Here is a 24761-nt window from a genome sequence, read left to right on the forward strand (position 1 = left end):
AATTAAACTTTTTTTATTGGTGATCTTTGAGACCTATGGTAAACTTTGTGATGATAATATCAAATACAACTGGATGTAAAGCTTCCAAATAGAACTCTCACGGATACTCCTTGTAATATATCCTAAGAATCATGACTGGCTAATAGGTAACTTGATCTTTTAGGAATCATTTTCTTTTTGAAATAATCATGTAGCATACCTCCTCCACTTTTCCAGCAAATTCTTAAAAGGAGAAACGAACATTTACCGAGAAACAATAGATAACAGATAAACTCCATCTCATTTTGTTTTGAAAATAAAGACATTTTCTTAATAACAACCTTTAAAAAAAAGAGATAAGGTGTATATATTATTAAAAGGGTGCCACCTCTCAATCATAACATAAGAGTCACAATCTTGAAATGGGGAGCTGCCACGTTGGGAGGTTTTAGGCTTATCCAAAGTCTTTATTTAATCACCCAACAATTCCTTAATTAACTATTTAATCTCCCACTAATCAATAATTAACTAATTATCCGCATAATTAAAAATTATCTCAAATTACTTAAAATACAATTCACTTTTAACATACTTTATAAATCTTACTAATATGGTCATGTGGTACCATATAAAATCAATACATACACTATTATTTTAATAAACATCCATGTAAAAAAATGCATATATTTTCTCAAATTCTAATTTTCCTAATCTCATATAAAGAATACAAATTTTCGTACACTTAATTCTTAAAATAATAAAAAGATAACCTTCTTTTCTTGTGAAAAAATAATTTCTATCTTTACAATAAAGAAAATCTCGTAAACTTTCTCATACTATGTGTATAATTTAAAGCATATTTGAAAGTAGTAATATTAGTGACTATATAAAATTATAGTTTTCAAACTTTTTTTTACAAAAATATTCCACTTGAAATACCATATCAAATGTATATACTGGTATCAAGATTGTTAAACTTACGGGGTCTTACAATAACATAGTCAAAAATCCTCTATAATCTCATGAATGGTCTTATTCCCTTCAAGCTAATATGGATTACTACGACTTATCCTAATATTAAAGTATATGATGTAACATCCTCCTCCCCCCCTTTAAAACAATCGTCCTCGAATGTTAACTCTTAGAGATTTACAAAAAATTTCACTAGGGTCTCCTCTGTAAACTAAACTAAAACCCAACCTCTATCTGATGTCTGTACTATTCACAACCTTTTGTACTTGAGTATCTCATATCTTCTTTACCTTTACCTTACTTACCTTTCAATATCGCATCGTATCTTCTGTCACTTTCATAACCTCCCTTCCACATAAGTAGAAATTACATCTATGCTTTAAAGCTCTATTGTGATACCTGCACCTCTGGTACATAATAAATATGGCGAAAGCATCATACAGACTTCTTACGACTCAGCTCTATGGTACGATCTGGAAACAAAAGAAGGTTAACATTTCCTAAATGCCCTATAGCCTCTCAATTATAAATGTGGCGCACAACACACCTATAAGAGAGAATCTATTATGCATGGCTTTGTAGAATCCCTAGGACACGACCCGCTCTAATACCATTTTGACTGTCACGACCCGGATTTCCCACCCTCGGGAGTCGTGATGGTGCCTACTCGTAGAAGCTAGGCAAGCCGCGATATAATGAATCACAACTCTTTCATGTTATCCATTTTTAGCAATTTGAATTAACAGGTAATCTACATTGATATTTTAACGAAGAATAAAATCAAGCGGAAGACTTAATCTGATAAAATAACCCAATGCCAATACTACAATGCCAACATACATCTCTACCCGGAATCCGATGTCACAATATCACGGACTGTCTAAGATTACTACAACAAAAGTCTGAAAAGAAGGTACAATCTGCCTCTGAAACAGGGAAAACAGAATACATAATAAAATAGAAAAAACGTCGGGCCTGCGGACGCCTGCAGGACTACCTCGGGATCTCTAGCCGGACTGAAGGCAGCCACCCAAATGCTATGGTCCAAGAGCTGCTCCGGGATCTGCAGAGTGTAGTATCAGCACAATCCGACCCCATGTGCTGGTAACTGCTTAGCCTAAACTCGGCAAAGTAGTGACGAGGCTAGGACCAGACTACCAAATAACCTATGCAGTTATATAATATACAGTGAAAAATAAAATAGAAATAAACAAGTAAAGATGGGAGGGGGTACATGCTACGGGGTATACCAATGTCAACACTAAATCAAGAGTAACAACATAAGAACAACTTAGCTTTCACAGCAAAACAATAAGAAATTTGTATCCAATCTATAAACGCTGTGTATTAGTAATTGTTGTGTCGCGCAATCCGATCCCAATATATATCAACACTGTTGCAGCGCACAACCCGGTCCCAATATATATCAACACTGTTACGGCGCGCAACCCGATCTATATCATTTATCATTGTTACGGCGTGCAACCTGATCCTAATATATTATTGTTATGATGTGCAACTCGATACACATATACGATCAACTACAATCATAGAAAGAGTCCCAGCAAGGGATCAATAAAGAACTACACTATCCCGGCAAGGGAATCAACTGTATAAATAATAACATCCCGGCAAGGGAGAAACAACTATGACCAAACTTGTTCCAACATCTAACTACCTCAGCTCACACCAATACTCATTTATAAGTAATTTCCACGAGAATAATCATGATCCTTGATCAATACAGAGAGTCATCAACTTAAGCATCCATAGTATTATTTAAGAACACAATAAAATACAATTCAAGACTCACGGTCATGCTCGACACCAACGTATAGATACTCGTCACCATGCCTATACGTCGTACTCAACAAGAAACAAGTAGCAAATAGTACACAAATCCTAATCCCTCAAGCTAAGGTTAGACCAAAAACTTACCTCGAACTTCCACGGCCAACTCAAGCCTCAAACACCGCTTTTCCTTTTGAATTCTGCTCCAAATTAATTATATCTAGACATAATCGACTTAATAACATAAATAAACGCTAAACAATCCAATTCCAACGCTTAATTATAGCTTTCCCATCATTCTTCCCAAAAAGTCAAAAATTGACCCCGACCCTGCTTGGTCAAAATACGAGGTTCGGACCAAAACTCGATCACCCATTCACCCACGAGCCCGAATATATAATTAGTTCCACAATTCGACCCCAAAACGAGGTCTAAATCACAACTATACAAAAAGCCCTAACTCTACCCAAATCCCTAATTTTCTACCGTTAAGAACATGATTTAAGCCTAGAAATCTAATGGGTGTTAATGAAAATTGAAGAAAATGAGTCTAAGATTACATATTTATGAATTGGTAGTGAAATCCCCTTTCAAAAATCGACCTATTTGGAGTTTGGAAGAAGAAGTTATGAAATTTTGGCTAAATCCATTTTGGTACTATTTTAAAATCATAGGACACGACTTCATCGCGTTCACGACAGGCCTGTCGCGTTCGCGATGGGTCAGGACAAATATACCATTGCGTTCACGACACAAGGCTCGCGTTCGCGGAGCTTCTGCCCTCAGAGCCTTCGCGGTCGTGTTCGTGTGGACGCGTTCGCGTAGGGTAAAATACCCCTCCCCCCTGCCCAGGCTTATAAGCCTTCACGTTCGCGTTACCAGGCCCGCGTTCACGAAGGGAAAACCCCCAAAGCTTTGCATTCGCAGCCTGGGTCTCGCGTTCGCGTAGAAGGAAATCTCCTTCAGCCTGACTAACTCATCGCGTTCGCGAGGGTCCTCCTACGAACGCGAAGAAGGACATACCAGAACATCAGAAACTGAACAACCTGCAACATTTTATGAGTACAAAACCTTCTGAAACTCACCCGAGCCCTCGGGGCTCAAACCCAAACAGGTACACTAACTCAGAAACATCATATGAACTTATCTGTGCGATCAAATTGCTATAATAACCCCTTAAACAACGAATTAAACCTCAAAATCAATGAAATATTTCAAAACTTCTTAAAACATTAAATTTTGCATTTAAGGTCCGAATCACATCAAATGATATCCGTTTCTTACCAAATTTCACAGACTTATCTTATTTCACATACAAGACCCGTACCGGGCTCCGGAACTAGAATACGGGCCCGATACCATCAAATTCTGAATGCATTTCATTTCCAAAACTCAAGAAATTTTTTGAAAATAATTTTCTTTAAAAATTCATTTCTCGGGCTTGGGACCTCGGAATTCGATTTCGGGCATACGCCCAAGTCCCATATTTTTCCACGGACCCTCCGGGACCGTCAAATCACGGGTCCACATCCGCTTACCCAAAATATTGACCAAAGTCAACTTAAATACATTTTAAGTCAAAATTTAACATTTTCACAGATTTTCACATAATAGCTTTCTAACTAAGCGCCCGGACTGTTCACACAAATCGAGGTGATACTGAAAGAGGTTTTTAAGACCTCGGAACGCAGAATTCATTTTAAAAACAAGTGATGCCCCTTTTAGGTCATCATATTCTCCACCTCTAAAATAACCGTTCGTCCTCGAACGGACATAAGAAGGAAGTACCTGAGTCGAGGAAAAGATGGGGATAACGGCTCCGCATATCGGACTCGGACTCCCGGGTCGATGCCTCAGCAAGCTGACCTCTCTACTAAACACAAACAGAAGGAAAACTCTTTGATCTCAACTGACGAACCTGCCGGTCTAGAATAGCTACCAGCTCATCCTCATAAGACAAGTCCTTGTCCAACTGGACAGTGCTGTAATCCAACACGTGGGATGGATCGTCATGATATTTTCGAGGAAGGGACACATGAAACACTGGATGCACGACCGATAAGCTCGGCGGCAATGCAAGTCTATAAGTCACCTCTCCCACTCGATCAAGAATCTCAAACGAGCCATTAAACCTAGGGCTAAGCTTGCCCTTGTTCCCAAATATCATCACGCCCTTCATAGGCGACACTCGAAGCAATACCCGCTCACCGACCATGAAAGCCAAATCTCGAACCTTGCGGTCGGCGTAGCTCTTTTGTCTGGACTGAGCTGCACAAAGCCTATCCTAAATAATCCTGACCTTGCCCAAGGCATCCTGAACTAGATCCGTACCCAACAACCGAGCCTCTCCCTGCACAAACCATCCAACTGGAGACCGACACTGCCTACCATATAAAGCCTCAAAAGGATCCATCTAATTACTCAACTGATAGCTGTTGTTGTAGGCAAACTCTGCTAAAGGGAAAAACTGATCCCATGAGCCTCCAAAGTCAATGACACAAGCTCGGAGCATATCCTCCAAAATCTAAATAGTCCACTCAGACTACCCGTCCGTCTGAGGATGAAATGCTGTGCTCAACTCAACTCGTGTGCCCAACTCTCGCTAAACTGCTCTCCATAAATGTGAAGTAAACTACGTACCTCGGTACGAAATGATAGACTCGGGCACACCATGAAGACGAACAATCTCCCGAATATAGATCTCAGCTAACCTCTCGGAAGAATAGGAGACTGCCACAAGAATGAAATGCGCTGACTTGGTTAGCCTATCAACAATAACCCACACTACATCGAACTTTCTCTGAGTCCGTAGGAGTCCAACAACGAAATAGTGATCTGCTCCCACTTCCACTCAGGAATCTCTATCTTCTAGAACAAACCACCAGGCCTCTGATGCTCATACTTAACCTACTGACAATTCAAACACCGATCCACATATGCAATAATATCCTTCTTCATTCTCAGCCACCAATAATACTGCCGCAAATCCTGATACATATTCGCGGCACCCAGATGAATAGAGTACCGAGAGCTATGTGCCTCCTCTAAAATCAACTCTCGAAGATCATCCACATTAGTCATACAAACTCGACTCTGCAATCTCAAAACTCCATCATCACCTAAGGTAACCTTTTTGGCACCTCCATGCTGCACCGTGTCTCTAAGGACACACAAATATGGATCATCATACTGCTGATCATGGATACGCTCCAATAAAGAAGAACGAGCGACCGTGCAGGCTAACACTCGATTGGGCTCAGAAAGATCTAACCTCACGAACTGATTGGCCAAAGCCTGAAAATCCAAAGCAAGCGGCCTCTCACCGACCGAAATATAAGCAAGACTACCTATACTGGCTGAGTTCCTACTCAAAGCATCGGCCACCACATTGGCCTTTCCCGGATGATATAAGATGGTGATATCATAGTCCTTTAAGAGTGCCAACCACCTTCGATGCCCCAAATTTAACTCCTTTTGCTTGAACAAATACTGTAGACTCTTGTGATCCGTGAACACCTCACATGCCATGCCATATATATAATCTTCCAAATCTTTAATGCGTGAACAATGGCTTCCAACTCTGAGTCATGAACCAGATAGTTCTTCTCATGAATCTTCAATTGCCGGGAAGCATAGGCAATGACCTTGTCATCGTGCATCAACACCGCACCAAGCCCAATACGAGATGCATCACAGTAAACAATATAAGGCGCTGAACCTGTAGGCAAAACCAACACCGGTGCTGTAGTTAGAGCTGTCTTGAGCTTCTCAAAGCTCGCCTCACACTCATCCGACCATCTGAACAAGGCTCCCTTCTGATTCAACCTGGTCATCGGGGCTGCAATGGATGAAAACCCCTCCACAAACCGACGATAGTAGCCTGCCAATTCCAAGAAACACCGAATATCCGTAGCTGATGCTGGTCTAGGCCAGTTCTTGACTGCCTCAATCTTTTTCGGATAAACCTGAATACCCTCTACTGATACCACATGACCCAGGAATGAAACTGAACTCAACCAGAACTCACACTTCAAAAACATAACATACAACTGACTATCCCTCAAAGTCTGAAGAACCACCCTAATGTGTTGCTCGTGTTTCTCCCGGCTGTAGGAGTATATCAAGATATCATCAATGAAGACTATTACGAACGAATCCAAGTAAGGCCTGAACACCTGGTTCATCAAATCCATTAAAACCGCTAAGGCATTTGTCAACCCGAATGACATTACCAAAAACTCATAATGCCCGTACCGAGTGCAGAAAGTTGTCTTACGGACATCAGATGCCCTAATCCTCAACCTATGGTCGCCAGATCTCAAGTCAATCTTCGATAATACCCTGGCACACAGAAGCTGATCAAACAAATCATCAATCATCAGCAACAGATACTTATTCTTGATTGTAACCTTATTCAGCTGCCGATAATCTATACACATTCGCATCGATTCATCTTTCTTCTTAACAAACAACACCAGTGCAACCCAAGGCGAAACATTGGGTCTAATGAAACCCTTCTCAAGCAAGTCTTGCAAGTTCTCCTTCAACTCTTTCAACTCAGGCAGGGCCATACGATACGGCGGAATAGAAATGGGCTGGGCGCCCGGAGCCAAATTAATGCAAAAGGCAATATCCTTGTCGGGTGGCATACCCGGCAGGTCTGAAGGAAATACCTCATGAAACTCATGAATTAACCGGCACGAAATCAGTAGAAGGAACCTCGGCACTAGAATCACGAATATATGCCAAATAGGCTAAACACCCCTTCTCGACCATACACCGAGCCTTCACATAAGAGATGACACTATAGGTAGAATGACCAGGAGTCCCTCTACACTCTAAATGAGGTAAACCCAGCAAGGCTAAGGTTACGGTCTTGGCATGATAGTCCAAGATAGCGTGGTAAGGTGATAACCAGTCCATCCCCAATATGACATCGAAATCAACCATGTCCAGAAGCAACATATCTACACGAATCTCAAGACCCCCAATCATAACTATACAAGAGCCATGGACTCGATCTACCACAATAGAATCACCCACCGGTATGGACACATATACATGGGGAACTCAAGGAATCACTAGGCATGACTAGATACGGTGCAAAATAAGATTACACATAGGAGTATGTAGACCCTGGATCAATAAAACTGAAGCATCTTGGCCACAAACCAGAACAGTACTTGTAATAACTGCGTCAGAAGCCTCACCCTCAGGCCTGGCTGGATGAGCATAACATCGGGGCTCACCACCCTGGACTACATCTCTGGGACGGCCTGCAGCTGGCTTGGCTCCACCTCTAGAGGTCTGAACTCCACTAGTGGTATCTCTACCTCCACCTCTAGAACCTCTACCCCAACCTCTAGCTGGTTGGGCGAGCTGTGGAACACCTGGTGCCTGAACCATAGCACGAGAACGTTGTTACTGCGTCTGAGTACTCACCAATCTCGGACAAGCCCTCCTGATATGACCATACTCACCACACTCAAAACATCTACCTAAGTGCTATGACTGAGTAAACTGAGACTGACCCTGGCGACTTGAATGACCACCCCAAAAACTCTGGAGCAGTGGTGCAGTGATAGGAGCTGGTAGTGCACTGTATGGCTGCTGATAAGAATACTGCATATGAGAACCACGACCACCTGAAGCACCGTGAGATACCTGAAGTGTTGACTGAAAGGACCTAGGAGGATAGCCTCTACCATACGAATCCCTGCCTCAAGATGAGGCACCACTGAATCTGCCTGAATGACGAGGCCTCTTGTCCGACCCATGACCACCTCCCTGTGATAGAACCATCTCCACTCTCCTGGCCACATTAGCCACCTCCTAGAAAGAAATCTCACTCCCTGTCTCCCTAGCCATCTGAAGATGAATCGGCTGAATAAGTCCATCAATAAACCTTCTCACCCTCTCTCTCTTGGTGAGAAGTATGATAAGAGTATGGCGAGCCAAGTCGATGAATCTGGTCTCATATTGGGTAACAGTCATAGAACCCTGCTGGAGACGCTCAAACTGCCTCCGATAGGCCTCTCTCTAAGTGATTGGGAGAAACTTCTCCAGAAATAGCTGATTAACTGCTTTCAAGTCAACGTTGGCGATCTGGTTGGTCTAGCCAAACAATAGTCTCTCCACCAAGTCTTGGCGGATCCCGACAAGCGAAAAGTAGCAACATCGACCCCATTGGTCTCTACTATCCCCATGTTCCTAAGAACCTCATGACAGCTATCTAGATAATCCTGAGGATCCTCAGAAGATGCGCCGCTGAAAGTAGTAGTGAGGAGATTTGTGAAACTGTCCAATCTCCACAAAGCATCGGCAGACATAGCTGCTCCATCACCGTTCTGAGCTACCACACCCGGCTGAACCGCTCCAACTGGCTGAGCTGCTGAAGTCTGAAACTGGGGAGCCATCTACTCCGGAGTGCGAGTAGTAGGAGTCTGGGCTCCTCCTCCAGCCTGAGAGACAACTAGTGCTACAGGAAGAAAGTCTGTCGGGGTGACACTCTCCATAAGGCCCACTAGACGGACCAGAGCATCCTGGAGTACCGGGGTAGCAATAAATGGGGAAAGTGCATGGTTAGCCATAATAACACATGTATTTACTTTTAAGCCACTATTTAAAATGTCTTTAGTCTTTAGCCACTGTTTTAATAAACATTAACAGCCCAGACGAAAATACCCTTCTGCTCATGTCCTTAACTTTTGAACTTAAGTTCAGGACTACATGTCCTTAACTTTTGAACTTGTAACTCTAAGTTCAAGACATCAGGACTACATGTCCTTAACTTTTGAACTTAAATTCAGGACTTCACGACTACATATCCTTAACTTTTGAACTTGTAACTGTAAGTTCAGGACTAAGTGTCCTTAACTTTTGAGCTTGTTAGTCTAAGTTCAGGACCTATTGTCCTTAATTTTTGGGCTTCTTAGCCTAAGTTCAGGACCTATTGTCCTTAACTTTTGGGCTTCTTAGCCTAAGTTCAGGACCTATTGTCCTTAACTTTTGAGCTTGTTAGTCTAAGTTTAGGACTTCAGGACCTATTGTCCTTAACTTTTGAACTTGTAACTGTAAGTTTCAGACCTATTGTCCTTAACTTTTGGGCTTCTTAGCTTATGTTCAGGACCTATTGTCCTTAACTTTTGAGCTTGTTAGTCTAAGTTCAGGACTTCAGGACCTATTGTCCTTAACTTTTGAACATGTAACTGTAAGTTCAGGACCTATTGTCCTTAACTTTTGAGCTTGTTAGTCTAAGTTCAGGACCAAGTGTCCTTAACTTTTAAACTTCTAATTCTAAGTTCAGGACCAAGTGTCCTTAACTTTTGAACTTGGAGCTCGAAGTTCAGGATCAAGTGTCCTTAACTTTTGAACTTGTAACTGTATGTTTAGGACTACCTATCCTTAATTTCTGTGCTTGTAACTCTAAGTTAAGGACTACCTGTTATTAATTTCTGTGCTTGTAACTCTAAGTTAAGTACTCCAAATTATTTTTCCAACAAAAAATTCCATTTCTACTAAAATTGAAAGTATTACAAATCTAAAGAAAATAAGAGTACAATTTCAGGGAGTAACAACCAACCCAAAATTTCACACTTGTCAACAAATGACACCCATTACGTATTTATATGGCAAATAAAATGAGAGCACAGGGGATCCGAGGAGCATGGAGATTTAAATCTCTTTGAATTTCAACTTGGAGAAAAGCTTTCAATTTTTGTTGCCGATTTTGGATAGAGTAGAATATTTTATTCAGGCGGCAGCAGTTTATGAAGACCAAATCTTTCAAAAGAGAGCTAGGATAAAGCAGGTGGTCTCTTTAATACCTGCCTAAAAATCGTAGCACAGAATGATACAGAGAAGATCCTATGAAGAAATTAGAATTTTTTAACCTGTTTCTGGTTATCTAACCATGCTTATAGAGCTGTAAGATAACTCAACCGGAGTTCCGAGTTCAGAGAGAAGCGAGGGTTTGAGAAGAAAAACAATGGAAGAAAGGGTAAAAATGTCTTTTTATATTAATTTTAATAGAGTAGTGGCTATTTTTGCTCAACATTAGAATTGATCGATAAAAAATAAATACCACCTTCAATAGTGGCTACCACACGCCATTTTTACGCAATAAACCCCTCTGGGACCTGAGTTGGGCCCACCAGAACTGCTGGGATCGGAACCTCATCATCAACATCAACCTGAGGCTCCGCCGCTAGTGCTGCTACTCTGGGCTGAGCTATTCCCCTACCTCGGCCTCTAGCACGGCCTTGGCCTCGCCCTCTGCCCCTCGTGGAAGCTACTATTGGGGGCTCGAGCTGCTAATCGGTGGATGAGGAAGCACGTGTTCCCGCCATCTGCGAAAGAACATAGTAGAAATTCAATTAGCATTGAGAAACCAAACCGTTTGACAAGAAAGAAAAAATGTGAAGTTTTTCCTAACTCTGTAGCCTTTGGGGGATAAATACAGACGTCTCTGTAACGATCCCTCATACTCTACTAAGCCTGTCCATGAATTGTGAGACCTATGTAACCTAGAGCTCTGGTACCAACTTGTCATGACCCAGATTTCCCACCCTCGGGAGTCGTGATGGCGCCTACTCATAAAAGCTAGGCAAGCCGCGATATAAAGAATCACAAACTCTTTCATGTTCGCCCTTTTTAGCAATTTGAATTAACAGGTAATCAACATTGAAATTTTAACGACAAATAAAATCAAGCGGAAGACTTAATCTGATAAAATAACCCAATGCTAGTACTACAATGCCAACATACGTCTCTACCTAGAATCCGGTGTCGCAATATCACGGATAGTCCCAAAGTAAAACACACAACAACAACAGAAGAAATACTCAATTAAGCTAAACTTCGTACCAAGTAAAATAGGAAATCCTAACCTAACATGCTTCACATAATACAATTACGGTAGTTTAAGCAATAAAGCAATTAAGTAATTAAACATTTTTTTCTAAACTAAGAGCAGATTTAAATTTCAAGTATAATAAGCAGGAAAAGAAAACACAATTAAAGTTACTTAAGTGAAAATAGGATTTTTAGCACAAGTACGCACTCGTCACCTCACGTATAAGGCATTTCAATTACCACAATACCAAATCCTAAGGGGAATCTCCCCACACAAGGTTAGGCAAGTCACTTACCTCGAACCGGCTCAAAAGTCAACCCGATACCACGTTCTTGCCATGAGTACTCGACTCCAAATGTCCCAAATCTATTCAATTCAATTGAATAATATAAATAACACTTCATATAACTGATTCTACAAAAAAATTCTAAGCTAATACGCGAAATTAGGTAAAATGACCAAAATGCCCCTCGTACCCACATCTTAGAATCGGTGAAATTTACATTTTCAGAATTCTTATACTCTCACGAGTCTATACATAACAAGAACACTGAAATTGAAGTTGAATTGTCCCCTCAAATACCCATTTTAAGGTCTCTTAATCTCAAACCCTAATTACACTTTTTCCCAAATTCTTCACCACTAGTTAGACCTTTAATCACATATAAACGAGTTATGAAGTCAAAAATATTACCTCAAAGTGATTCCCCTGTAGTTTCCTCAAAAATCACCCTCAAAAGCTTCAATCCCATTCAAAAATGGTGGAAAATGAAGAAGGGTCGCGGATGGGCTATTTAAATACTGCCTAGATATTCCTTCTTCACGAATCCGGAAGGCCCCTCGCATTCTTGAAGCACAAATTCACTTAGGTCTAGTTTCCTTCATCATGAACGCGATGCCCAGTTCGCGAACGCGATGCAACACCTTCTCCTCCTGCGCGAATGCGGGAACAACATCGTGAATGCGTTGGTATGAAACCTCCCAGCTTCGCGAACACGGGAGATTCTTTGCAAATGCGAAGCACACAAACTCCCCAAGCCTCGGCACCTCTTCGCGGACGCGAATAAGGAAACTAGAGTTGGGCTACTTTAGTTTTTAAGCAATTTCAACAAGTTCCAAAATTCCCCGTTGAGCATCTGAAATACACCCAAGGCCCGCGGGACCTCGACCAAACATGTCAACCAATCCTAAAACATCATTCAAACTTGTTCCAATCTTTGGAACGCTCAAAACAACATCAAAAAACCAATTTAGCATCGAATTCAAGCCTAAGAACTTCATAAACTCTCAAAATATGCTTTCGACCAAAAAGTCTATCAAACCTCGTCTGAATGACCTAAAATTTTGCACACATGTGACATTCAACACTAAGGAGCTACTTCAACTTCCGGAATTCCATTCCGACCCTCGGATCAAAATCTCACTATCAAACCAGAAACATCAAAAATTCAACTTTCGGCATTTCAAGCCTGAATTAGCTACAGACCTCCAAAACACCATCCGAACACGCTCCTAAACCCGAAATCACCCAACGAAGCTAACGGAACCATTAGAATTCCATTCCGAGTTCGTCTTTACACTGTTCCAACTACGGTCAAATTTTCAAAACTTAAGCTCTCATTTAGGGACTAAGTGTCCCAAAACTCTCCGAAACTCCCAATAATTCCCCCCGGAAACTCATACAACAGAAACAAATACGGGGAAAGCGGTTAATAGGGGATCGGGGCATAAATTCTTAAAACGACAGGCCGAGTCGTTACATCCTCCCACACTTAAACATTCGTTCATCCTCGAACAAGCATAGAGACATACCTGAAGTAGTGAAAATATGAGGGTAACGGCTGCGCATATCCTGCTCGCTCTCCCAGGTCGCCTCCTCGATCGCCTGACCCCGCCACTGAACCTTCACTGATGCAATGTTGTTTGACCTCAGCTTTCTAACATGCTGTCCAATATTGCCACTCGCTCCTCAACATAAGATAGATCTTTGTCCAACTGGACTGAACTGAAATCCAACACATGCGACGGATCCCCGTGATACCTCCAGAGCATAGAAACATGAAATACTGGATGAACTCCTGCCAAGCTGGGAGGTAAGGCAAGCTCATAAGCAACCTCCCCAACACACCTCAATATCTAAAAAGGGCCAATAAACCTCGGACTCAACTTCCCCTTGTTCCCAAATCTCTTAACGCCCTTCATAAGCGAAACCCAAAGCAGAACTCGCTCTCCAACCATATAGGAAATATCACGAACCTTCCTATCCGCATAGCTCTTCTATCTGTACTGGGCTATACAGAGTCTATTCTGAATTACCTTAATCTTCTCCAAAGCATCCTGAACCAAGTCTGTGCCCAATAATCTGGCCTCACCCGGCTCAAACCAACCCACCAGGGATCTACACCGCCTACCATATAAAGCCTCATACGGTGCCATCAAAATGCTGGACTGATAGCTATTGTTGTAGGAAAACTCCACCAATGGCAACAACTGATCCCAAGACCCTCCAAACTCAATCACACATGCACGGAGCATATCCTCAAGAATCTGAATAATGTGCTTGGATTGTCCGTCCGTCTGAGGGTGAAACATTGTACTCAACTCCACCCAAGTACCCAACGCATGTTGAACGGCCCACCAAAATCGTGATGTGAATTGAGTACCCCTATCGGAAATGATCGAAACTAGAATACAATGCAGACGAACAATCTCCCGGATATAAATCTCCGCCAACTGCTCCGAAGAATAAGTAGTACACACAGGAATAAAGTGCGCGAACTTGGTCAGCCGATCCACAATAACAAAAATAACATCAAACTTTCTCAAAGTCCGTGGGAGCCCAACTACAAAGTCCATGGTGATCCGCTTCCACTTCTACTTCGGAATCTCTATTTGCTGAAGCAACCCACCTGGTCTCTGGTGCTCATGCTTCACCTGCTGATAGTTGAGGCACAAATCTAACTATATCTTTCTTCATCCGCCTCCACCAATAGTGCTATCTCAAATCCTGAGACATCTTCGCGGCACCCAGATGAATGAAATACCGCGAACTATGGGCCTCTTCTAGAATTAACTCCCAAAACCCATCAATATTGGGGACACAAATCCGACCCTGCATCCTCAATACCCCATCATCACCAATTGTCACATCTCTGGCATAACCATGCTGAACCTTGTCCTTGAGGACATGCAAATGGGGGTCATCATACTGACGCTCCCTGATACGATCAAATAAAGAAGATTGAGAAACCATACAAGCTAGAACCCGATTGGGCTCCTGATCATCCATCACCATAGGCCTATCCGATACTGGTAAATAAGCCAAACTCCCCAAACTCTTTGCCCGGTGACTCAAGGCATCGGCCACCACATTGGCCTTGCCCGGGTGGTACAAAATAGTGATATCATAGTCCGTCAGCAACTCTAACCACCTCCTCTCGCGCAAGTTTAGGTCCTTTTGCTTGAACAGGTGCTGCAAGATCCGATGATTAGTATAAATCTCACAAGGCACACCGTATAGATAATGACGCCAGATCTCCAGGGCGTTAACAATTCTAGGATTCTTGGTGTTTTTCTTTCCTTCGGGCCTTTTCTTTAAAATTTCAGTCTGCATCTTTTTAGAAAAACAAAAAAAAAAATATATAAAAAATATAGTCTGAACTTTGATTTTCGATTCAAGTTTTATTTCATTTCGAAAGAAATCAAAAATTACGTATCTCAGATTTTCTCTTTGATCTCTGGTTTTCAAGAACGAAGTTGGATTAAAGTTTAAGTTGAAGTTTGTGGCCGGGGTTCTGAATTTCGGCGCATTATGATTTCTGTCCGAATTTATCTTTCGCGGTTTGGATTTGGTTGGGATTTCTGCTCGACATTGTTGCTGTTGTCAGTTGTAATTTTGGAGCAAAACGTTTTTTCTTTTGTTATTGTTGAAAGAATTTTCTGATTTCAGGTTAACTCCTTCTCCATTTCTCTATTACTAGATGATCCTGTGTAGTGATTGTTTCTTTGAGCTTTACATGAATGAAGCAAAATTTATAACTGAAGCGATGTTCAAGTACGATGTTACTGTATAAATTGTTGTTTTTTGACATATTCAATTACCATATTCTTAGGTTCTCAAGATTATTACACCAACAATTATGCACCTATTGTTTGATTGATCTAAAAATTTGGAGTATGTTTGGCTTAGCTTAATCAAGTGTTTAAGCATGTTACTAAAAAGCAAAAACGACTAATAGATGAACTTATTGAGTTTTTACACTTGCATTTGCTTTCAAGAATGCTTGACCTTTTTCTAGATTCATTCAGATATCCACTACATTTGCTTATTGTCTTAAATCTGGAAAATAGCCTTTATCATGTTTGGTTTATTTAATCATGAAGTGCTGTAACATGTGACCAAGGACTAAGTTAGATTTTGCTAAGCAGAAACTTGTAATTCATGTTTGGAGTTGTTCCCTTCGACTGAGTTTGTGAACCCGATTTCCACAGGGTTAGTTTCGTTTCTTAAAACTGGTGGTGTATTTACAGTAAATGTCGAATGTTTTTTGTGTTTATATAAAATATTGCTTTTCTCAACTTTCTGATATGACTTCATGCACAAATATGATTTGTAAATTGTGGTGCTTTGAAGTTTCAGGATATCGATTAACGAGCTTAATTTGCATAATTTGTTTATGGACGTAAAATTGTCAGCATGAGAAAGTTTGAAACACTTTAGGCCATGAAAATTACATAGAAGAATTCTTCAAACGAAGGAAAGCATCTTTGAATGTTTAGTTGCTTATTTTTATTTTGTTATGCGAAAACTGTAAATGGATAGTTTTGTTTGCTCTTGATTAATTTGGGGGTAAACATACTAGTATGACACTGTTAAGCCAGGGTTTCGAAGTCTGTTCGGACTTATTTCGTGAGCATTTATAAGTGATGCAGAAAACTGATTATTTTCCTTCTTAGTTTACTTTCGAATTTCAACCAAATGATTTCATAACGTGGCTCTCACAGTAATCTCAAAGTAGTTTAGAAAATAATTTGAACATCGTTAGTTTGCTTTAGACACGCAATTAAATTTATTACAACTACGGGTACGGCTCCCGTGACGTGGTTATGATACTTAATTCTAAATTATATTAAGAAGGAGCATCTTTTGTTTGCCTTTTTCAAAAAAATAAAAAATAAATCTCTTTCTTTTAAAAATAATTTGAGGTGTGCCATACACAGATAAAATCCTATAATCTATAGCCCTCACATAAATACAAAATTAATATAGAAAATGCCTTGAACTTTCGTAGTTTGCTATAGGCACGTTAATTAAATAATTGACATAGCTACGGGTACGGTCCCCGTGACGTAGTTGTGACGCTTAATTACTAAAATTCGGGGGTACATGTATGTGATCCGACCACGATTTAATCTTTAATAATCTAAACATGTCGTTGATCGTGGGTACGGTTCCCGTGCCATAATTCGCAATATGTAACAATAAATAATTAAAAGCGGTTTTAAAAAGTTAAAATGCACAATAGGTTTAAAATGTGTAGTAAATCAGATAATAGGCCAATTGATAATAGTTAAAGCGACCGTGCTAGAACCACAGAACCCGGGAATGCCTAACACCTTCTCCCGGGTTAACAGAATTCCTTACTTAGAATTTCTGGTTCGCAGACTTTTAAAAAATAAAGTCGAAATTTCCTCGATTTGGGATTCTAAAATAAACCGGTGACTTGGGACACCAAATAAACTATCCCAAGTGGCGACTCTGATAAATCTAAAATAATCCCATTTCGAATAATGTTACTTAAATTGAAAAAACTCCCTATATACCCTCGGGTGGTAAAAAAGGAGGTGTGACAATGCTGAGTAACAATAAATCGGCTCTGGTCTCAAAACCACTAAGAGCAACAAAACACGACCGATAAACGCGGTCCACAACAAGAAAATCTCCTATAGGAGTAGAAACATAAATAGGGGAACTCAAAGAATCCCGAGGTACACCCAAATGCGGAGCAAAATAAGAAGACACATAAGAGTAAGTGGAGCCTGGATCGAATAGAACCGATGCATCTCTATGACAAACCAGTATAATACCTGTGATGACAGAATCGAAGGAAACAACCTCGGTACGGGTAGTAAGGGCATAGTATCGGGCCTGGCCTCCCGCTCTAGGGCGACCTCTACCTCCACGATCTCCACCTCTAGCTGGCTGAGCAGGTAGGGTAGCAACTGGAGCTGTAACAATAGCCTGAGAACTCTGTGGGGCACGCTGTGTCTCAGAAGTCTATAGAGGCACACTCCTCCCAGGTCTAGGGCAATCCCTCACCACATGGCGTGTGTCACCAGACTCAAAACAAGCTTTGGGAGGACGTGGCAGCTGTGACTGTCTCGGGCCAGGTTTGCTGGACTGACCTCTGAAAGCACCCCGCGTTGGAGGCGTGCTAGATACCGGAGGTGCATAATAAGGCTCCTGAGACCTAGGAGGAGCTGGAATACCACTGGCTACTGGAAGAGCTGAATGAACAGGGTGACTCATATAACCCCTACCATGACGACCAACAGCTAGGGCACGGGCACCAGAATAATGGCTCGACTCTCGAGACCTCATGGCCTCCCTCTCCTCTCTCTCCTTAGCATGCATACCTTCAATCCTCCTAGTAATGCTCACCACCTGCTAATAAGAAATATCCATCTCCAAATCACGAGCCATGCTAGACCTGGTACTGGGAATAAGCCCCTCAATAAACCAGCGAACCCTCTCACGAACAGTAGAAACCAAGGCTGGAGCATGTCTAGCCAAACTAGTGTAACGGACAACATACTCCGAGATAGTCATAGCACCTTGGCGCAAATGCTCAAACTCTGTGTGCCATGCGTCCCTAAGGCTCTAAGGAACAAACTCCCTCAGGAATATATCTGAAAACCGAGTCCAAGTCAGTGAAGCTGCCATATCCGGACTGTCTAACTCATAGGTGTGCCACCACTCATAGGTGACTCCTCGAAGCTGGAAGGCAGTGAAAGACACCTCACTCGATCCTGATATACCCATAGTGCGGAGGATATGGTGACACTCCTCTAGAAATCCCAGGGCATCCTTTGAGGCTAACCCACTAAATATAGGAGGATCATACTTCTTGAACCTCACAAGTCTTTGCTACTCATCCTCTAAAACTGCTGCCCTATCCTCGGGCTGACCTGGCGCTATAGGCTATACAAGAATAATCTCTAGGACCTGATCAACATGCACTCGCTGCTCAAGAGTGCGGGCGGTGGGAGTCTGTGCTCCTCCCCTAGCCTGAGATGTGGTTGCAGCAAGGGGAAGCAACCCTGCCTGAGCCAAAGTGGTGTACATGATCATGAACTGTGCAAGAGTCTCCTGAAGAGGTGGAGTAGATAGTAGTAGGCGTGTCAGGTGCCTGGATTCCGGCTGGAAATGCTGGTAGTACCTCGGTGGCAGCTCACGTAGGTGCTCTGGCTGCACCACGTATGCGTCCTCGGCCTCTACCCCGGCCCCGGCCTCTAACGGCCGTAGTAGGGGGCTCGGGTGCCTGATCATCTCGAGTAGCACTTGTCCTCACCATCTGTGAGAGAATAGAAGATAAAAGTTTAGAATTGTGACATCAAATCTCGCACGACAAGGAAATCAAATGAAGTAGAATTTTCCTAACAGTTACATAGCCTCTCGCAAATAAGTACAAACGTCTCCATATCGATCCGCGAGACTCTAATAAATCGGTTTGTGATTCATGACTCCTATGAACCTAGAGCTCTGATACCAACTTGTCACGACCCCGGTTTGCCCTCCGTGAACCATCATGACGACACCTAGTCTCTACAACTAGGTAAGCCTAACAATGTGGAAAATAAAGCAATTTATGGAAGAAATAATAAAAATGAAATAGTCAAATAAAACAGTGTTTAAAAAGTGTCGCTCGGCATACACAACAACAACTCTCGAAATCTGAAAATATTTCCCAAAACCCGGAATCTCATGATCACAAGCCTTTGAATGTCTATAAGTATCTAACTCCAAATTATCTAACAAAGAAAAGGAAAATAAAGAAGGGCTAATACTAAAAAGGGGTAGTAGAAAGGGATTCTTTGGTCTGCGGACGCGGCAGATATACCTCGGAGTCTCTACAAGCGCCTCATCTCAAGCGTGATGACTCTGAGTGGAGGTACCTGGATCTGCACATGAAAAACATGCACAAAAATGGCATGAGTACACCACAGCGGTACTCAGTAAGTGCCAAGCCAAGCCTCGGTCGGGTAGTGACAAGGAAGGTCCGGGCCCTATTGAGATTAAAAGAAATATAAGGTGCGATAGTATAAGATAAAGCAGTACAGTTGAAAGATAAAAATAAGAATCAATACAGGATAATAAGGATAACTACAACTGAAACATAAACAGAAATAATCACCAGGAATACCACTCTTCTCAAAGATAATAACTGGGGATCTCTCAGTATCCCGAGGATCTCTTAGTACCCTCAATACAAGCCAGGGATCTCTTAGTATCCTCAATATATGCTAGGGATCTCTTGGTATCCTGAGGATCTCTTGGTATCCTGAGGATCTCTTGGTATCCTTAATATACGTGCTAGGGATCTCTCGGTATCCCGCACCTCAACTCAAATCATAAATGCGTACAGGGGAGCTCCCAGGATGCCGTCCCGTAGTCGCAAAGTAAAACACATAGCAACAACACAAGGAATACTCAATTAAGCTAAATTTTGTACCAAGTAAAAGAGGAAATCCTAACGTAACATGCTTCGCATAATACAATTACGGTAGTTAAAGCAATAAATCAATTAAGTAAATTAAACATGCTTTTCTAAACTAACAGCATATTTAAATTTCAAGTAGAGTAAGCAGGAAAGGAAAACACAATTAAAGATACTTACGTGAAAACAGGATTTTCAACAATTATCACAAGTACGCACTCGTCACCTCACGTACAAGGCATTTCAATTACCATAATACCATATCCTAAGGGGAATGTCCCTCACACAAAGTTAGGCACGCCACTTACCTCAAACCGGCTCAAAAGTCAACCCGAAACCACATTCTTGCCACAAGTACTCGACTCCAAATGACCCAAATCTATTCAATTAAATTGCATAATGTAAATAACACTTCAATTAACTGATTCTACAAATAAATTCTAAGCTAATACGAGAAATTAGGTAAAATGACCAAAACGCCCATCGGGCCCACGTCTCGGAATCTGGTGAAATTTATATTTTCAGAATCCTCATACTCTCATGAGTCTATACATAACAAGAACACTGAAATCGGAGTTTAATTGGCCCCTCAAATACCCATTTTAAGGTCTCTTAATCTCAAGCCCAAATTACCCATTTTTCCCAAATTGTTCACCACTAATTAGACCTTTAATCACATATAAACGAGTTATGAAGTAAAAAATATTACATCCAAGTGATTTCCCTTTGGTTTCCTCAAAAATAACCCTCAAAAGTTTCAATCCCGTTCAAAAATGGTGGAAATATGAAGAAGGGTCGCGGATGGGCTATTTAAATAATGCACAGATATTCCTTCTTTGCGAACGTGGAAGGCCCCTCACGTTCGTGAAGCACAAATTCACTTGGGTGTCACACCTCCTTTTTACTACCCCCGTAAGAGTGTAAGGGATTTTTTCCAACATAAAGTGACAATCGAAACGGGATCATTTTATTATAAAATAAATTCAGAGTCGCCACTCGGGATAATTTTATGGTGTCCGAAGTCACTGGTTCAAATCTCGAATTGAGAAAAAAATTGACTTTGTATTACAGTCCGCGAATTATGTTAACCTAGGAGAAGGTGTTAAGCATTCCCGAGTTCCATGGTTTTAGCACGGTCGCTCAATTGTTATTATTGGCCTAATTATCTGAGTTTAAAATACTTTAAAGCCTATGTGCATTTTTAAACTTTAAAACCGCTTTTATTTATTTAAAGAATTAACTCAAGGTTATTTAAAACATATCACAAGCCACACTACATGAAATACACCCATGGTTCACGATACAATCTGTTTAACTTTGTTGAAAATTAGAATCGGGTAACATGAAATGCACACCCGGATTTAGAAATTGTGTATCGCAACTACATCACGGGAACCGTACCCGTAGTCGTGATAATTTTACATTACTTTGGTTCCCATGTGATCCTTAAGCTCAGCATAACATGTAGCTACTGCTACAGAGGAGATTCTATAAGAGCAAAGGCAATCTTGGCAATATATAAAATTTCTAATAAAATTAGTTATCCCACTCATTATTAATCCTTAATTAAAATTTGGGGCCATTTCCATTATCAAAATGATGGGTAGTACTTTTTTCTTCCCCTTATAACCAATTTAGTCATGTTTTCCTTGCTTTGTTATATATCAAATAGAAATTAATACTTGCAAAATAAACTCAAGATGAATCCACACCATTACCATTAGAGAAACATAAGAAGAAGGAAGAATTGCACCTAAAGAATGAAGTTTCAATTCCTCAAAGTATTCAGCAATTATACAAACAAAATCGACATCGCAGCCGTGACAGATACTCAAAACAGACGGAAGCTCAGACCTCGACGGAAACAACGACTCTGCAAAGTGAGACTCCGAACCTCGACGGTTCCAGAAAACTCAGAAAAACTCCAACATGAACTAAAAATCGGACTTCAATCCAATTCTAACCAGAAATGACCACAAACAGAATAGGGACCCGACGACCTCGAAAGTCTCCAGCGCTAAACCCCGAACAACTCAACGAACGGACTTCAAAATGGACTCTATGAAGTTGAAGAAGAGGAGTGTCGATGGAGGAGGTGTTTTTCGGTGTTCAGCGACAGAGGAAGATCACTTCATGGTGGAGAGGGTCATTGGAAGGTTGCAGGTCCTGCTGCTTCGAGACATAAGAGGAACAACTTAGGTGTCATTGCTTTAGGTTTGTGTTGCTGCAGAAGAAGCTGAAGATCAAGAGGTCTTCGATGGTGTTTTCTAATGGAGGTCCTGATTCTCTACTCAGAAGAAGAAGAAACGATGGGTCCTTTGGGGTAGTTGGCATTAAAATAGACGATGAATAGGGGGGGTGGGTCTGTATATGTACGGCGCTGCATCTTTTGCAGAGTGTCTCCTTTCCGATTTTAGGTGTTACTCTATATGTAGAGTGTAGGTTTAGGTTATTTGTTGTATTTTTAGATTATTGCTCTTAGGTTCTTAGGGTATTTTTATTTGTTTTTTGTTCCAAAGAAGAGTCTATAAGGGTCCTTTGGGTTAGCTTAATGGGTATTGGGTATTGGGCTTAATGGGCTAACCCGAATTGGGCCACGAATTGAGGTCTAAAACTCTTAAAATTGTGATCCAACACCTTAATTGACTCCTTTTAAAATAAGATAAAAATATTACACAATACAAAAGCTAATCCTAATTAATTAAGCTAAACTATATTAAAACATGAAACTATTTTTTTGTATTTTCAAAATTATATAAGGATAAAAATAAGGTACTATTTTTATATTTTTTAAAAAAAACAAATTATGAAAGATTCATAAACTAAAATATTTTTTTTGTAATTTTCATTTTTCTTGTAATAAAATAAAGTAAAAGAGTAAAAATGAGTTGAAATAGCTATATTATGCCTAAATTAAATATTTACGTGCTACAATATGAAAAATCTTGGGGAGGGTCAAAAATCACATGTCTACAGCTGCCCCTCTTTGACTGGAAACGCAAAGAGTTTTCGGACAAAGAATGACTAGACAGGTTTTTGGACCCGACCCTTATTTAATGAGCCAAAACTAAGAGAAAAGGGGAATGTGACTGAGCCCTGGTATCTGAGCTGCCTACATATCCTTGGCTATAAAGGAATCAGGGCACGTGTAGTTCAGAGGTTAGTGAGATGATTGAGTATACCGAGGTGGAGAGCCGGTCGAGGTGCTGCTCCGCCGAGGTTCCGGTCCGCAATCCTGTTATTACATCAAAATCAAAACATGAAAAAGACTAGCTAAGCCTGTCAACTCTGAGTTAAAAGATTCCGATCTATAAGTCTTCTGAAGCTTGATCTTGAGTCTTGAGTGGTTCTTCATGCAGACTTTAGATTTGAACCTTGATGCTTGCTAGCTGCAGGTGCTAATTCATCCTTCTTTAGCTTTTCGGATCAGGACCAGGCATGCAGTGCTTGTGACCTTGGCCATATCTTGAGCAACCCACATCTTTCATCAACTTCTGCATTTGGATTAACTTCTTGCCTTTCTCTTTTGTTTTATTCTTCTTTATTGTGACTAACTTCTGTTGATCACCTCGGACTGTTGAATCGCATTCTTGTCGCGGACTTCTTTTGTTGCTGACTTGAATTGCATTCTGAGGTGAATTATCTTATTCTCCAGGTAGGCGCCTGGTTGCCAATACTCGACCTGTCTTCCTTCGAAACTTGTTGCTTTCCCTTTGTTCTCAAGGTGGGATCTTGATTACCAACACTTGCGTTGCTTTTCCTCGAAACTTGAACTGCTTCCCTTAGTTCTTCAGGTGGGCTCCTGATTGATGAAATCCTTTGAACATTGCACTGCTTGTCCTTGAAACTTGAGTTGTTTTCCCTTTGTTCTCTAGGTGGGCTCCTGATTGCTGAACTTGAACTATATCCTCTTGAGACTGCTTTTCCTTTGAACTGTCTTCCCTTGCTCTCCAAGGGGGTTGTCTGATTGCCGAACTTGATCCGCTTTCCTTTGAACTTGTGCTGTCCTCCCTTTGTTCTCCAGGTGGGTGCCTGATTTCATCAAAACAAACAAAACAAACGAAATTTTTTGCCTCAGTTTGCACTAGGAAGATTTGTGAGTTGTTAGTAATATTATAAACCACTTATACTATTGATGCAATGATGAGATTAAACTAATAACTAGACCAGGATGTGCGTCTCCTATGAGTAAAACCAAAAACTTTGACTAGCAAATGTGTCTGCTAAAAATAAAACCTGAATGAACCAAACTAGGAAGTGTGTCTCCTACGGGTAAAACTTGTATGAACCAAAACCAAGAAGTGCATCTCCTAGGGGTGAATTCTCAATTTAGGAAGTGTGTCTCCTAAAACAAAATATAACTCGAAAGGCCCTGACTAGGAAGTTCGTCTCCCAGTGGGTAGAACTTAACTGACTCAAACTTGGAAGTGTGTCTCCTACGAATGAAT

This window comes from Nicotiana sylvestris, chromosome 9 (assembly GCF_000393655.2).
Source record: "Nicotiana sylvestris chromosome 9, ASM39365v2, whole genome shotgun sequence".
NCBI classification, from domain to species: Eukaryota; Viridiplantae; Streptophyta; class Magnoliopsida; order Solanales; family Solanaceae; genus Nicotiana; species Nicotiana sylvestris.